The 17,840-nt window shown below is 39.8% G+C and overlaps 2 protein-coding genes across 18 annotated transcripts in view; one reads left to right on the forward strand and one right to left on the reverse strand.

Moving 5' to 3' along the window:
- The window catches only part of epb41l2 (erythrocyte membrane protein band 4.1 like 2), a 50,188-nt gene extending 39,811 nt beyond the window's left edge, over positions 1-10,377 (reverse strand). For 6 of the 17 annotated variants that reach the window (XM_004542036.5, XM_004542034.5, XM_076873757.1 and 3 more), the window contains exon 1: positions 10,203-10,371. The gene's annotated coding sequence lies outside the window, so the exon portion shown is untranslated. Of the gene's footprint in view, positions 1-9,586; positions 9,779-10,202 lie in introns of those variants that run through there. The other 11 variants (XM_076873759.1, XM_004542046.5, XM_004542040.5 and 8 more) reach the window with 5 other exon arrangements.
- The window catches only part of itpkb (inositol-trisphosphate 3-kinase B), a 41,368-nt gene continuing 33,426 nt past the window's right edge, over positions 9,899-17,840 (forward strand). Inside the window, exons 1-2 of the mRNA XM_076873761.1 lie at positions 9,899-9,989; positions 13,704-13,796. The gene's annotated coding sequence lies outside the window, so the exon portion shown is untranslated. The remainder of the gene's footprint in view (positions 9,990-13,703; positions 13,797-17,840) is intronic.

Here is a 17,840-nt window from a genome sequence, read left to right on the forward strand (position 1 = left end):
TCCAGCTTTCCCCTTATCAGCTGCTGTAGTGCTGGATGAACAAAGGGCCCGTTTCTTGATTTGTTCTCACACTGAATTCTTGAATACTACAATGTCCATTTCATGTCTACCAGCTGAATGATTGTCACAGCTGCCAGGCGAAAGGGGCAAAAACATTCTTCTTATGTCTATTTGAACTCAGAAACACTGCAAATTATACCAAGGAGGAGCTTTTATGAGAGCAACAACGTATATTAAAATATGGTGAGTGCACCATATATTCTAGCTGCTTCATAAGATAATTAAGTAGAGATAATTCAGTGAATAATTTTTTAATTTGGCCTGTTGGTGGCCTGTTAGTAGGTGGGATACATCACACTGGCACCATGAATGTCAATAAAAAAAATATCAGAACAATCATTCAAATGCTGAGCTGGGTTTTTCTAGACACAATGCTGCTACAAAACCTACAAACTCTTCAGAGGTGTTATCTACATGTAAAACTTGTTTACATAGATGCAAAATGACTACCTTCATGTCAAAGCTGCATTGTTTCATTGTTTGAGTCAATGAGTGGTTCACTCCGTTGTCTTGCTGTGCACTGAGAAATGTTTTCAAGCATTTCACTGAGCAGCGAAGCTTGTTTCTGACAGAGTCAAATGGAGTCCAAAACACACAGTGCTGGAAATCAACGGAACTGCATGCAGTTGTGCCTATTGAATTAAAAAGTTGCAGATCGCTCCGAGTCATCCAAACAAGCTAAAAGCTTTCCAAACTATTCCGCCACAGCCGAACAGCTGATAGTTACAGAGCCCTGTTTTGAAATAACCAAGCAGATACACAATTCTAATCTCTGCCGTTCTCTTGTATGATTTGTCAATCTGCCATCCAGTGACACATGCATACACAAACACACAAAGCAGATTCTTACACATATGTAAAAACATACTCTCAGCATCTCTAATAGACACACGAGCTTTGAGTGTGTGATGACTACTGCGCTCTGACACACCCTCACACAGATGTACACACATACTGCTGGTGTGAAAATTCAGAACATGCCTGTTTCTGTACACTGCACTCTGACCCTCAAACTGGGGATTACACAGAGGATAATCCCTGTTTATGTTTGTGTGTCTGTCAGTCTCCCTGCCGGTCTGTCAGTCATCCCTTCACCCAACTCTCTTTCTCTTCAACTACACCTGATGTCAACCTCACTGGCTTGAAATAAACACAGGCATTGACACAATTGTTCCTTGATGCCTTTTTGCTTTTGGTTTGAGCTTAACAAATGAAAATTCACCTCCTGGGTAATTCTTAAGTGACCAATACTATGTCATTACTTTAGTCACTATATCATTACTGTCAAGTCTCATGTACTAAACTCTACTCTTCAACAGGTGCTAGTTCTCAGTCCATTACCTCTGTCTATGGATGTTATATGCCCCTGCAAATAATACTTACTTGAGGGTTTCATTTACATACGTATAAATTATATTTTCTTTATACAATGCTTAGAAACACCAGGAATATGCTTTTACTATACGGGGGTTGAAGCAGCATTGCCTAAGCAATTTAGAAACTGCAACCTGTGAATATAAGGCTTTTGTGCTGTCATTTTTGGCATTATTTAACTACTAACTAATGAAAATATTGTCTCATTTATTGCTTTATTATCATGACATATCAAAAATTATGCAATAATGCCATAACACAGACTAACGATGCAATAAATTAATCATATTATATGGTATTTTTCATGCATCTACTCTTCCCGGGTTGAGCCTCTCTTTCTGTGTGGGGGTGAGAATAATGGGTCAGCTCATAACTGCTATTGTGAAATGCTAAACTCCCCTATTCAGCGATTAAAGCAGTCAGGCGCAAGTGCCCAGTCTGTGTGAATGAGAGACAAAGGGAGAAAGTATGGGTGGGTCACACAAGTGCACATGAGAGGAGATACAATTTACTGTGTGTGTAAGAGAGGGGGGGAGGTGGGTGAAAAAGACGGAAAGGGAGAGAGGAAAAAGGTAGGCATTAGCTGGAAGGTGATAAAGAATGAGTGAAAGATGAAGAGAGCGAAACCCACGGTGAAACTGCGCGGCTCAACAAGCTGTGGGTATGGTGTTGCTATGGCAATGTATATCCCATAGAGGGTGGTGACAACAGGTGCTCTGGCAAAACAAATGACTTCATGGTCATCAAGGCTCTTTGTTACGGTCGCCTTGTGTGGCAAGCTGATTTAGATGGAGCGAAACACATCCTAGTCCTCTGCCAGAGCCTAAAGAGGATGCACGGCTCATCAAGTATTGATTAGAAAGACTCCAAAAGCCTTGCAGTCTGTCAGAAAACTACCAAAACATGCCATGCCTCAACCATTTAGTCTGTTTGGCACACATACTGGTTACATATGTTTGCCGATTTTTATTCTTCACATACTAATAAGAGCATAGTTTTACTGAGTTGCTCAGATAAAATAAGCAGTTTTTGGACTGTGTTGAGAGGGTTTTTTGTATTTTATGATCACTTATAGACTAAAAAGACTATTGTGTGCATTAGGAAAGACAATTATCCACAGAGTGACCGACAAGTAAAAGAATCAGCAGCCCTCGTCAGGAGTAATCAGCATGTTCTCCATTCATGCTACAGTGAGCATTCAGACCACTGCAACATGAGCACACACCACCATCACAGCTCCCTGCCATTCATTTCGTAACTACTAACCTTAACCCTGAAATCTAAAATTAGCCATCCCTTTTGTGAACACTGCAAGATGTCCTCAATTTCAGAACATTGTGCCATTTTCTCAATTACTGCAAGGCCGTGTTGCCTTTAAAGTGAAGACACATAGTCACACATCTTTATGTGACCATCTCTTATTGTCCAAGCAAATGACATAACCCCGCAGATTATTTAGTCATTTTATTTCAGCTAAATCTCAGATCAGTGACCTCTGACCTCCAACCAGGAAACAGGAAGTAACTCTCTTCCCGATTCCCCCTCCAACCAATCTCCCATACCTCTATCTTTTAATTTGCATTTTTGGTTACACATCTCCCTGAGTACCTGTTTAACGTATCCTACTTTCATCAGAAACTGCCACAAATCTACAAAAAATTACAAAAAACAAAAAAACAAAACAGGAAATTACTCAGAGCAAAACATCCGTACATTCATGTGTGTCTGTGTTATGTCATACAGAAGTTTTGTTTCCCTTACAGTAATATTTTGGCAGTCATTGCTAGTACAGTATGACACAAAGGCTACATGTCAAAAAGGACCTCTGTTTCTTTCTTTATAAGAGGGTCATATTATGGGCTTTAAAAAAAAACACTTATCCCCAAGACTATGAAAAGTGGGTAATATGTCATTTTAAAGAAGATTTAAAGATTAAAACTCCATTAGGATTTACATGCGTCAGATTTGAGGACTATAGTAATAAGCTGTCTTCCAGAATTTATGGATGGTGTCTTGTATAAAGAAACTTCACTTCAGGCAGGTAGCTAGCAGAAAAGCAAGTGCAACAAAGTTTGAAACAACATGTATTTATGAATTTCTGACGCCACTTTCAGACGTCTTTTCCATTAAGCCTCCTTTGTGGACCATCATCTGTATGTTGTAGTAGTGTACTGTCACCAGGGGGACGGTGTCAAAATCGTGTAAAACATCCAGTACAGTGGGATATTCTAAACACTCTAAACATGTGTTTGCACTGTTATTGGTCCTTTAACTTAGCCCCACTGACTGTATAGATGATTGACAACAAGGCTCCACTTCCTTTCCTGTACAACAGTGAAACCACACAATTGCAGGACCTGCTAGCTAACACGTAGGAGTCGGGGGTCATGACCGATACTATAGCCAAACAACCAGAGGCAGTTGACATGTTTTGGCTTCACTTTTGGTAACCTATGAGGTCATCCATATTTTCTACAGTCATGGTGAAGCCCCTGCCAAACAGAACAAAGAAGTCATAAAAGTCAATGAACTTCTTTGTCGTGATGCAAATTCAAATGGTAAAAACAACTGTCTGTGCTTCTCATGCTGTCTCCGCCCCCTTCTATGCGGTGAACTCCAACATCATTCTTTCCTGTTCAAACAAACTTTTCAACCAATCAGCATTCCCACCACACATGCCTGGATACCCATAGTCCTTCAGTTTGCATAGCCAAAGACCTACACAAATGTACACCAGCATAGGACCACAGATCCCACATTAACAACATCTGAATGGGTCAGGTTCATGTATAAATATACTGTTCATGTATAAATATACTAGGCTGTATTACTAGAGTGGACCCAGTACTATTTCACTTTTAAACATATAGGGTGGGGGCAACTAGAGTCAAGGCTGGCAACTAAAACAAGACTCTTTCGTACATGGCAAATATGACAGGTACATCACTAATGAGAGCAGAGATACTTGCTAGTGAAGTTAGTCATGCTGAAGTTAGTGAAGTTGTATACAGAAACTTGACTGCAGGCACATAGCTAGCAGAAAAAGTAGGTGCTGACGTCACAAAGATGCACACAAACAGACATTGTCAACTAGTCCTCACCATGTACATCCGTCAAGATAAGTCTTGATTATTAAGATCCCGAAAGAAAAATGGCAGATTCAATTTAAACAGCAAAGTATCAATAACTTTGATTAAGACTTTAGAAGTCTCATTACCTGAATATTTATGTACAAACTGGGTATTATGTTTGACTTTTGTTCGTTGCCAGTTTCTGAGCTCCTTACTACCACACTCTGTCACAAATACTTCTGGCTAATGAGAAAAACTACTGACCCTACTTTCTGTTAGTTTCCCACAAATTCACAGTCAATGGGTTCAATACGCTCTTTCCAAAATGTTTTACAAACTCCAGAGCATGTCAGTGGCTGCTAATGAGAACAAGTTAGTGTGGCTGCACTCACAGAAATAAACAAATGAACATTTGATGATTAATATAACAGTACTCTTTAATCCATGTTCAGATTATTTACACAGCCCTAGGTCATCATGCATTATGCTACTTTGCTTGCCTTTTATACTTTTTCATTGAATAGATTTTTAGAGTACCTAACTACAGATGATGGAAGTGATCCCTGAGAAGATTAACCTGAAAAAAGCTTCAAGTTTCAACTGTCAAGTTTCAGGAAGCAATCCTGAGGATATGCCGCAAGATATGATATCAGTATCAAGAACATAATATTACCAGCCTTTTCTAGCTGATACTCTCAGTGCCAAGACTGTCTTGTGTTGTGACCCAAACTGTGGCTTTCAAAAGATGAAGCCACTGCCTCTGGTCTGTTCAGCCTCTCTCTGAGAATGTGACCCTCTGCTGATTAATCTCTTTTTAACTATGTCTGGCTCTGGGCCAGATCCACAGGCCCACGCTCTCTTTCTGTTTTTATTTTATCATTTCTTTCAGAGCTTGACACTTGCCAGGGAAGGCAGTTTGCCCTTTCTTTTTTCTTCTCTGATGTTGCCCTTCAACACAAGGGCGTCCCATTCTACTACAAGGGACGCTTGCATTTAAGAAAAGAAAATGTGACGTTTTTGACATTTAGGTGGCTAAACCTCAAAAAAACGACTTCACCTTACCCTCTTCCATTTTGCCCTCTCCTTCAAACACGCCCTTTACTTCTCCATCCCTCATTCCCCTTCCGCACACTGCTCTACTCACCGTCTCTGTGGCGGTAATAAGCTGAACACTGCATTACAGTTTCCATTCATCCGTGCCTCTGTGATCTTCTCTGTGTGAATCGGAGTCCTGTGGTGCCTGCTGGCTGTGAAAGCTACAGAGGATAATACCTGCCTGTGGAGGCTGACTGCCACACTGTACAATATGTTCACCTTAATAACTGTTGTGACTGCCCCAAATGTCATTACACTCATGGAGAAGATGAAAGCCTCAGAGTGTGCTTTGTGGTTATAGTAACTACTTTCATTCACTGGAAAATGGGTAAGAAAATTGCAGTCACCTGGATGTGTGAAGGCCCCCCCCCAATATATGCTACTTTATAAAAACAACACGGCACAACTCATTCAAACTGATGAAGGACAGCAGGATTATCTGTGTGCGTCTGAGTTGATGTGACGAGTTCTGTTGAACCCACAGGGTCAGGATGAAAACACACATAAGCACACAAACACACACACACATGGATGTTCCCATAGCCTTTCCGAATGGTTAAGCAATATCTTTCACTCTCTCTGGCACTCTCACCCTCTTTCTCCTCTTGTGTTTGACTCTTACTTCCTCACTACATGTGTCAGTGTTCCTTCATTACGCCTTTCAACTTGCAGTGACTATCTAAAAAATGCTTACTTCCCCTGAGTCTTGTGTACACCCATCCTAAGTGAAGAGTAAGATTGCTTATTAGAGAGGTGCTAGCAAGCAACTGATAACAGTAGGGGATCGATAATGTGTACAATTTATTATATTTGCTACCAGATCTAATGCATCTAATACTGAAGTGGGCTAGTACTAACTGATGTCAATGTGGGTCAGTTAAATAGGTTTTAGGGGTGTAAACTGACACAGAATGCACAATACAGATATTCACAGGGGTTGCGGAAGCAGCTAAAAAAACACAATCAAAAACAAAAGCCAAAGGAAATGCAAGGTTTCTGCACTCTGCACTCCAGCAAGCTCAGAGTTAAGTTCCAGCTAGATCTAATGAGCAGATTCTCCCACCAGAACAACCAATTAAGGCTTCTCATTAGTGGGTTTGACAGAGCTGCCACTGTTCTGCACATCCTGAGAGCCTGACAATGAACATGGCACCGATGATTATAGATAAAACTATACACGCAGCGAGGAGCCTGACAGGAAAAAACACACCCCAGAAACAGACACGCTTGCCTCTGGGCTTCCCTTTACAGCTTACAAAACATTGTCCTTCCTGTCTGCACCAAAATTTATACTGAATGTGGACTAATATATGTTCCACTGCACAATCCCATTAAAATGTGGCTTTGTGGCTGCTAATCATGAAAGCTTTAAAAACTGAAACGTTATACTTGCCTCTAAGTGCGCAACATGTGCTGCTACACAACAATAACCTAAACACCTGCAAAGCAAAACAACATGCATCACCAAATACAATAATATTTTATTTCCTCAGTTGCTTTTTTGATGTTGTACTAGGTTGGATTAAATTGTATAGGTGTCCGTTCTTAATTTGAGAACAGAAGCTCAGAAACTGCATTTAATTCTAAGAACACAGCTGTCTCATAAGAAAATCTTCAGCTGATAGGTAGCTCCAAAAACTCTTCTTGTTAATGTACAGTAGCTGTGTGCATGAGGACTGAACAAGCTCTTTGTTTTCAAACAGAGATACATAGCAACGGAAACGACATTACTGGAAAATCTACGTTCTGTTCATGATATTAGAATAAACACTGATGCCAAGTCAAATGAGGTGCGGCATCATCAGAGTCCACACATAGGGGTTTTTTGTTTTTTTTTAAATAACCGAAGAAAAGCCAGACATGCTGGTTGTTCTGCACGCAACCCACATGGATATGTATCAATATGTTAAAGTATAATCAGGTCCCCTTTTCCAAATTAAAATAAATAAATAAATGAAATTAAAAGATCCTCATACTGCCCTGCACAAGGTTTTTTTGGGGGCTGGAAACAGGCACAAAGAATGATTGATCTGCATATCAATAGTTATAGAAACGTCTGATAAACAAAAATGCATTTTAAGCTTTGTTCAATTACAACGCACTTTAAAACAAACTGGTAAAAAAAAAAAAAATTATCTCCATTCTGGTAAATTTCATTTTGCGTAAGGTCAAAATGTCTTTGGTGAGTGTCAAAATAAATAACTAACGAGTGATGTTTGAGAGACCCACAAGAAAAAGTTAGTGGTTGGTTGTTTTGAATGTACCTACCTCTCGAGCAGGGCTATCACTGACTACACTTACTATGGCCTACACCACACTGAGAAATAAGAATCACATCAACAGCTTCCCACCTCCACCATTATGTTAGCTTGTGAGCGCAATGACACTGCATCCATCTGTTTAGCCAACAACAGCTACAACTAGGCAGGCCTGAATCTATTGAGAATCTAAAGTGGTATGTCACCACACTAATATTTATGAAAGGGCAGAATTGGCCTGCTGTGCTCTAAAGTCCTCAAAGTCTTCTCTAGCCTACAAAAAATCTTTGCACTGAATGAAAAAAACTTCACAGCTACATGGAAGTACAACAACTGTTGCAGCCCGGGAAATAAACTGATTTACTTTTAGAAACAACAATAGTTAGGCCTTTGATCCCAGTGTATGCATTAGGGGCACAGCCTGGGACTATCTACTGTCCATGACTTTATCTCTGTCCTGATGTCCTTCATTACTATCTGACCTAGCTTCCTTTCACATAGAGAGCAGAACACCACAAGCAGAGTGGCGCTGATTAAGGTCATGGGTACTTGACATCACATACTATGGCGTATGATTAGATTTAAGAGTGACACTTAGGAACCCAAGTACATGGCTAGATGTCCTAATATTAGTCAGTGTGTATTGCTCAAAGTTGTGGTACTTCGAAACATCAAACACAGATAGCCGTGGATATATTGGATGTGTTTTATGATCAAAAGGAGACATTTAAAGAATAACTTCTAGAAAAGCAGCATACTTCATTAATGTTAACAGTGGCACTGAACACACAGACATGAACAGATACGTTTGCTAGTTGCCACCGAGTTTTTACAAGTCAGCACAATCTTGGCTCTTTCCAGTCTGCCTGCATTTGTCTGTAAAGTAGCTACGTCCTTCCCATACGTCAAAGCACAGATTCTACGGTGTTGTCTAGAAAGCAAATAAGAAACACAAGTACTGTTCTGCATGTAGACAGATTTATGTTACTACACCAATAGCACTTCTTCTTTAATATCCTGGTCATGAGAGCAACAATTGTATTTTGTCAAGCCAACATAGCCTAAACCAGAGACGTCAAGCTCATTTTACATCATGTGCAACATACTCACTTTATATTAACTGGGCCATATAAGGTTATTGAAATTAAAAGTAATGAAAGTGGAATTTCAACAGTACCTCTCAGTTTTTCTACATGTAGTAAATGAAAGAAGTCTTTCAACACATCTCTTTGAGTCTAAACTGTAAGAAATAAATGTGTAAAACTGCACAAAAAGTTAACTGGTAACTAAATGTCCAGTGTCCTGTAATTAATTTAAATAATTTAATTATTTATTTAAAAAAAAGAAAATTCCACAGTGGATTGTGAAAAAACGTGAACTTTTTTTGTTTATCTTTTACTTAAGTATTTTAAAGTTGTTTAAATGACCACTAGGAGGGTATTTAGCCTGATGAAGTTCAAAATTTATCCCCACCTACACATTTTCCAAAGCTGTCCAAACGACCGGCTGGCCCCGGGCCTTATGTTTAAAACCCCTGGTTAAAAACCTCTTTGAAATGCAGTAAACAAACAACGTGGACTGCGTTTCCCAGACAGCTTTGTGAACCAGTCACGAACACGAAACTATATCAAACAAATACCAGTTATTTGAAAACGGTTTTAAAAGCACATGTCAGCACAGCCAAATGACTGGAGAAAAAATAGAAAGAAAATGTAATTGCATACTCACTCTGAACAGCGTGGTGTTTTTAAATCTCCGTATACTACTTGTTAACTTAGCGGCAGGAAGGAGCTACACGTATTGTCCCGCAAAAACGGAGCCGGATGTTTGAATAGTCAACGATTACCATGGCGTGTTTAGACGAACCAACCGTTAATGTGAAGTTACCGTTACCTCAGCGGTAGCATTCACCTAACTAAAACCCAATGCAGCTACCACGAGTAAGGAAACTCGGTCTATTCATTTAGATAATCAATGTAAGCTAGGCAGGTTTTTACCTGCTTCACAAAATCTTTGATGCTAACTACCTAAACACATCCGCGCGCGAGGAGCAAGGGGCATGAAGGTAGCTTAGGTGATAACAGGGATAATATGGAAGGAGATAGGCGCCATGAAGCGCCTCACAGCGAAGGTATGACCAGAACTCTAAATAACACCTTTCAGTAACAAACGCGGTGTTTGTTCTGCCTTGTTAGAACAACTACGTCTGGTTACAATAGGTACTTGCGCAGGTTAAGTACGCTACCTATATATTACGTACAAAATACCCCCAAAACGCGATGAATCGTCTGCAGTAGCTGATGTAGAAATCACGTGATTTAAAAGAGGCCAAATTATTCGTTACCTGTTGTTAATCTCCAACGATGCGTATGAGGAGACTTTCCCAAATGTGGACTCGTGCTCTGTTCTCCTCCAAAAAATAGCGAATGTCCCACTACCTCAGCCTCCAAAAATCTCAACTACAGTCCACACCGAAGATTTGGCGAGGGCTCAAAGCAGACGTATCCATCATCCACTAAGGCCCGCCCCATACAGTGAAAAACATCTTTTCGCAAGCTCCCATTGGCTTAGAGCCATTACTGTATTAGATCTTGATATGTGATTGGTCGCACGTATTGTCTTTTAGCGTCAGTGGGACGTTCAGTGCGGATATGGTAGTACAAATGTAGCGGAGTAGCGCCCTCTCGAGGACGCAAATGTTAATGATATTTTTTACTTCTTTTTGGGGACTGGTTTAATTTTATTTAGACTTGACATTGAAGAGTGGACGAATTTTAGCTTAATATGTGAAAATAAAACAGTTTTAAACAGTTAATAAAATGTAAATAAAGATTTAGTCAGCCAATGATTTTAACTGTTTTTTTATTGTGGTTTAATTTATTTGAGTTGAAAATATACTTTGTTTTTTGCCAAATGCCATAAAGTAACAGGAAAATGCACAGACCTCTGTAAAGTCCAGTAATGCATATTTTTGACTTAACTACATGTGGAGCACATATGAGTAGTCACACCTCAAGGACACAGGAAAAACCTGCAGATACAAGTAGTAGTGGTAGTGAAGGCAGATGAGTTTAAAGACCTTGAGTCAACCATGCAAAGCAACAGGACAGTGCACGAGAGGGGAGAAAGAGAGTGGAGTGGGTGGAGATCAGTCTCAGGGGTGATTTGTGACAAAAGAATAGCAGCAAGAGTAAAAGAGAAAGTTTACAAAGGAATAGTGAGACCTGCTATGATGTATAGTTTGGTGATGGTGGTATATGTTGGACAAAATATATCGATGATGGAGCTGTCGGGCAGGAGAAAAAGAAGAAGACCTCAGAGTAGGTTCATAGAAGTAGTGATAGAGGACATGCAGAGGGTTGGTGTGGCAGAAGAGGATGCTAGAGAGAGGTATGATGGAGGGAGACTATCCACTTTGGCAACCCCTGAAGGGAGCAGCCAAAAGAATAAGATGATGCAATACGGGTTCAATATTGTTTCTAAAATTTTGCATGTGAGTTGGTCAAGACATGTTTTTCTGTGGCAAACTATTTATACAGACTATATTTTTAAGTTATGCATTTATTATTAACATGCTTAGCCTTGGGGTTTGCTTAGTTTATTTCTAATTACAGTTCCTCGTGATTTCTAACCCATCCTACAGAAGTGACATCAAGCGCATTAGTTTTTAGCCTCCATTTCACTTTCATAAGCAGTTTATTTCCAATTCATGGGGAGGAGGGGGGGGGGTCATTGCATAATGTGAAGCACGGCTGCTGCTAAACACACCCGTAAATAAACACCAATGCGCACACCCAGATTAACAAAGCTCAAGTAATTGGCTTATAGAGTAAGGCAGCATGCAGATTTGACATCTACAAAAAGAGGAGTAAACAGCCACACAAAGACAGCAGTGATTTATAGCAGATTTTAAACAACTAAAAGATAAAGCTGAATGATTGAAATATTAGTAACTGGTGAAAATAGTGTGACATAAACTCTCTCAACTGGAAAAGATGACTGGATTTCCCAGTTAGGTAACTGAGAGGCGAGTGGAGTGTGTGCTTCAGTGGACTCACCATGGGCAAAGCAGCATTGATCCAGCAGCAAAGCAGTCCAGAGGAGCATGTACGATGAAACACAGAGAAGTTCAGTGCATCAGAAACTTCTTTAAAGCCCGTGCATTATTTCACATCACAGCCACATGTTTATTTTATGAGCTACATCCACTACATTTGCACATGGATGCACTTAAAAAAAAAAAGAAAATGAGTTCATGCTTTTATATGCATAGGTAAACTAGGTTTTTACACAACCCTGTTTCATTGAGTCTGCTCATCAGTGAAGGTGACACAGCTGATTCCTTTGCACCTATGAGTCATCCAGACCAGCCATGGGGAAAAAAGACCATACACAGCCCATCCCCTCACAGCATCGACAACGCAACAATTACTCACACTCTGTTAAAGTCACCTTCATTTGTGCCTAAAGTGTTCAACCTTTTTTATCTCACGGCCCTGTAACAGACTACTAAAAGGCTGGTTTTGTCTCTGTGTAGTTTAATGTCAACGTTTTTCTTGCTTCTAAGACATTCAAATTTGTGTGGCTCACCATTAAGACTAAGATCGCAATAAGAAAAACTACAGTAAACAGCAGTTAGGTTTTCTATAGCCCTGAAGGCATATTAAAAGCTTGAAAAGTGTACCTGATTGTCAAAGGTCCCATGTTGCAGAAATAGATCCAGCATTGAGATTAAGACAATCTTATGACTTGAATCTGCACCTAATCAGCCTGACTCAATCTATGGTGCCTGTATCTCTCTCTCTCTCTCTCTCTCTCTCTCTCTCTCTCCTAGCACTCTCTCTTCTGTTGATTATCTCATCCCTTCCTGTTCTGTCCTACAGAAACCTCTCAGTGCATGGTGAGCACCCAGCAAAGCTGTGGACTCTTTGCTTTCTGCTCCTTAGAAAGGCTCACAGTGTGGATAGCTGTGTCCTCCCAGTAAACCTATAACTTGCGCTCCAATTTACACAATACAACGGCATTTACAATGAGAACTTCAGCATTTTCACAGCCAGGGAGCTACAGTAGGCTAGCTGTTTGGTTTCACATACAAACACGAGATCAAGCCAGTGCAGATTCTCTGGAGGATTAGTGGCGAGCCCTTCTAAGGAGAATTACTCTGACACAGCCATCTGGATAGTAAAACATTGCCCACTAGATCAACTATTGCCCTGCAGGTCTGTACCCTCATATGAGGACGAGCCAGCTATGAGCCTGTCATCCTCAAATCCTAAACTGAGAAACATTTATCTCTGTAACCTTTAGAAACTAATCAGCCCCCTATCTTTATTAGGGGAAAAAAGCTTGCTAAGTATTATTTAATGATTGGTGCATCCTTTCAGACTAATGATGTTCATGTAATTATCATCAGCAACAACTGTAAAGACAAAAAAAGCTTGCTTTTTCTTTTAATCCACCCCCCATGAAATTCAGTCCAAGATTTTTTTAAATACAAGATCTTTATGATCTAATATCAGTTTACACTAGTTAAAACATCCTGAGATGTTTTCATCTCATTTGAGATGCCACATCTCATTTCTTTATACTTTACTTGAAATTTTGCTACAATTTATGGAAAAGTGCAAAAATAAATGGAAATGCAGTATACAAATCAAAAACAGCTTATACAATCCTGAAATGTCCAAAGTCCATATTTTGTATGACCAGCTTTATTCTTCATAACAGTAGGTCTTAGACAAGCTTTTTTCTCATTTCTTTTAGTAGTTTTCTGGAATAGTTTTCAACAGGAAATTCAAAGCTCTTCTTTGGATGTTGACTGCTGTTTGTTCTGTTCACCATGCAGATGATTTCAGACTGCTTCAATAACGCTGATGTCCGGGTGCTGGGGAGGCCAATCCATAACTGATAGTGCTGCAATGTGTGTTTTTCTATCCAGGTATGTTTTTACTGCATTAGCAGTGTGTTTGAGATTCAGCTGTCCTGCTGGAAAATGAAGCTGTGGACAATCAGAAGTTGTACAGATGGTTTTGTATGGCACACCAAAATCTAAAAGTACTTCTCTGTGTTTATAATTCCATCAGTTTTGACAAGATCCCCAACACCACTGACTAAAATGCAGTCCAAACTACAATATAGACTCCACCGGATTCTACAGTTGGCTAGGGACACTCATTGCTATACCTCTCTCCTAACCTCCTCTACATATGAAAAACAGTTTGAACTAAAAATGTGAAATTTAGATTCATCACTCTATCAGAACTTTCACACCAGTTCTTGTTTAATTTGCCATACCAGCTTTTTCTCTCCGTTGCCTTCCGTAGAAACGGGTTCTTGAAAGCCACCCTTCCACTGGGACCATTTCAGGTTTCAGTGAACAGTCGATGGATCATTTAAGGGGCCAGCTACATCACTCAGGTTCTGTGTCAGGGCTTTGCTGTATTTCTTTCCTATTTCCCAAGGAAAGGACTTTCAGATAGTTTTTAGGCCTGCCAATTTCCTCCGATTTTTTAAGGGCACGCTGCACACCATGCATAGATATACCAAGATTTGAGTAATGCTGCAAAACTGTTTGATCCCCTAAGTTAGATGTTTTTTTACACTTGAATTGAATGTTATGCTTGATTCACAGGCCAGAGTTAAGTGGCTTAACAAACAAAAGAAAAAACTCAAGCCTCTGATAATGGTAAGGTACAAGGACCAGACAGAAAATTAAAAAATTAGTAGTAAAGCAACCAATGAAAACCTTTGAAAGACCATCAGAAAGCCTGGAGAACTATTACCGGCTCCTTGGAAGCAAAATATAAAGAAATGAGGGGTGGCTCAAGACTATTGCATGCTACCGTTGCTGAATGTGATGCCATATATTTTAATCATTTCAAAAATCCTTCTCAATCATCAGTTGAAGAGTAGGAACAACACTTAGTTTATGATACTATGATATGTAAATATTATAAAAGCTGTCAAATGTGTCTTTTGTTCTGTAATGTCTATGAAAACTTCTCAGGGGTGATTTTTCGAATTTTAAAAGGTTTCATCCATGCCAACACAAATGGCAAATAAAACATGCACAAGGGAATATAATACCTGTATCAGTCCTGAAGATTGCCAAGCATAGAAGGGGAAACACAATCACATTTAACAGAAATACACTAAAACACCCCCCTACAATACCCCTGATTCACTGCAAACCATTTCTCGTTTTCACAGTCAGTGAAACTTCTCTAAGCTAAGTGGTATGCTGTCTATGCACCTCTGTTGCCTGCAGTCTACAAGCTGAAGAGATGTACAGCTTCTATGCTAAACACATGCTAAGACAGGACAGTACACCCACATTAGGCAAAAACACTGAGATGGATTTTACCTGACAAACAGCTGATAGGCGAGGATTGAGTGGACTGCAGACTTCCCTGAATAAGTCTACTTCTCTTGCTCTATCTTCAGCAAATACCTTAACACTGAACAAATACTTCTTTATCCATTCACACCTATTTGCTGTTATGTAAAGTCAGCCTTTAACTCTCTCACTCCCTCACCCTGCCTCTTATTGTGTTTGTGTGTGGTAACTCTAAACTCCAGGATCAGGTGTCAGTCGAGGAAGGAAGAGAGAGAAAAAAAAAACTTCGAAAAGACAAACAACTTCATCTACAGATCAATAAAGAGCGGGAAGCCATAAACAGAAAGTTATGTTAAAATATATATGTACATTGATGGGAAGTAGTATGGGAATGCCTGAAACATACAGAGAGAGCTTTCTCTGCAGAGTCGCCCATCATTAGCTTATCAGCAGCAATAAAACACTTGTTTATTTAGAAACTTGTTCTTCAAGTGTCACCAAGCTACAGTCTATAGTTTCAGCTCTGTGTTTGCACTTGTTTAATCACATAGAGGAAACATACCTCACATCTGGGCACAGGTGTGCCACAGCACAGCACCGAATTATATATTTTTGCACTTTGTACTCTGCTTTATTTATCTTAAAGCTGTAGCAACTAATCCTTTTGCATAAGTAAATGGTAATATAAAATATGAATCTACCAGTAAATTATGCTTTAGTATTATATATAAAGCTACCCAGAAGAATATCAGCTACTTAAATTATCTACAAATGATCGTTAAAGTGATGTTTAGCTTTTTCACGTGAGGGCTAACCAGCTTGTTATGAATGGACGTGCTGAATTTTTAAAAAATGCCTGCTGCTATTTTGGTATTTATTTTTAACCCCACTTTTAATTTCCTTGTGGTTTTGCCTTTTCTCAAGTCACTGTTGTAAATAATTTAGTGTTCTTAATGACACAGTCATTTTTTGAGTTTATTTAATAGAAAATGGCCTGTATTTGTATAGCGCTTCACTTACGGTAGTCCACCCATTCACACACATGTGATGGCAAGCTACATTGGAGCCACAGCTGCCCTGGGGCGCACTGACAGAGGCGAGGCTGCCAGACACTGGCGCCACCGGGCCCTCTGACTACCACCAGTAGGCAACGGGTGAAGTGTCATGCCCAAGGACACAACGACCGACTGTCGGAGCCGGGGCTCGAACCAGCAACCTTCTGATTACAAGACGAACTGCCAACTCTTGAGCCACGATCACCTAGAATATTGTACTCATAAATTTGTTTGTTTGTACTCATAAATATACAAACAAACAAATATACATCTTGTATTTACGTCTCCCAACAAACTCATGCGTTCTTCCTCCTCGCCTCAAGCCTAATTTCCTGAAGTGAAGTCAAGGCTCTAAAACATGAAAACTATTCCCGCTATTGTCATATTTACTTACTGTCAGCAGATCAGACATGCGACCTAAACAACAATACTTGGCTATAAGCTAACATCTTGTCAGCTAATGTTAGACTTGAGTGTCCTAAAACTCAAACTTTCCCTCACGTCGTGTGAGAGGTAATACACCAAGTCCAACAATGTTAGGAAAGTTTAGCTAACGCCGGCTAACAGCAGCTAGCAACAGCGCTTAATGACAGAAAAGTTCAGGATATCCTTAATTACTCACCTCAGTATCGCTATCACTAGAGAGAAGTGAGCTTCACTGACTCATCAACTCGTGCTGGACTCAATTCACAAAGTTTAAAGCCTCCCAAACATAATGATATGGACACCCGCTGAGGTTAACAGAATGCGGACAGCCTACACTCACTACAGATGGACAGCAGTGAAGTATTTTGTCCTACAGCAGTGAGAGGTTAAAAAATAAAAATGAAAAAATTCAGTTTACTGCAAGGCAAGATTTTACACAATTTACATTTAATAAACCTTACACTGTCTCACTGCATCATCTTGTGGTACAAAGTGGTATTACACAAAAGTACAGCCTAGTCCTAGTTATGCTACAGCTGTTATCTCTTCAACAAAATATAGACATTTTGAACATAAAGTCATAATCGTTGTTTCACATTTTGCTGACAGCTTTACTTGACTTTTGAAATGTCCTAAACTTTTTCAAAGACAGAAATTTACAAGAGTGAACGATTATACAAAGCAATTGTCATACTCTTGTGCAGTGCCATGTTTCTCGTGGGTCTATGTTCCATGTCATATCACCTGCATTATCCCAATTTTAAAGTTGTTACAACCCCAATCATTAAAAAGCTGTGGCACTGTGTAAAATGTAAATAAATACAGAATGCATTGATTTGTAAATCTCACAAACCCATATTTTATCCACGAGAGAACACGCAAAACACAATACCTGGACTCTTCGACTCATCCTTGCACAAAAGGAGCAGATATCAGTCCTGCTGATGGGTTAAGGGTGTTCTATGGCCCTGTCCAGCTCACCTAGAGTAACTGCCTGTCTCCTAGAACCTCCTCCACGCTCTTAAGAATATCCTGGGGGACACAGCAAACCTTCTGGCAGTGGTACGTATTGATGTGGCATCCTGGAGGGGTTAGACTACCTGTGGAAGCTCTGTAGGGTTCAGGTATCACCTTATGCTACCAGTAGTGACACTGACCCTAGCCA

This window comes from Maylandia zebra, linkage group LG15 (assembly GCF_041146795.1).
Source record: "Maylandia zebra isolate NMK-2024a linkage group LG15, Mzebra_GT3a, whole genome shotgun sequence".
NCBI classification, from domain to species: Eukaryota; Metazoa; Chordata; class Actinopteri; order Cichliformes; family Cichlidae; genus Maylandia; species Maylandia zebra.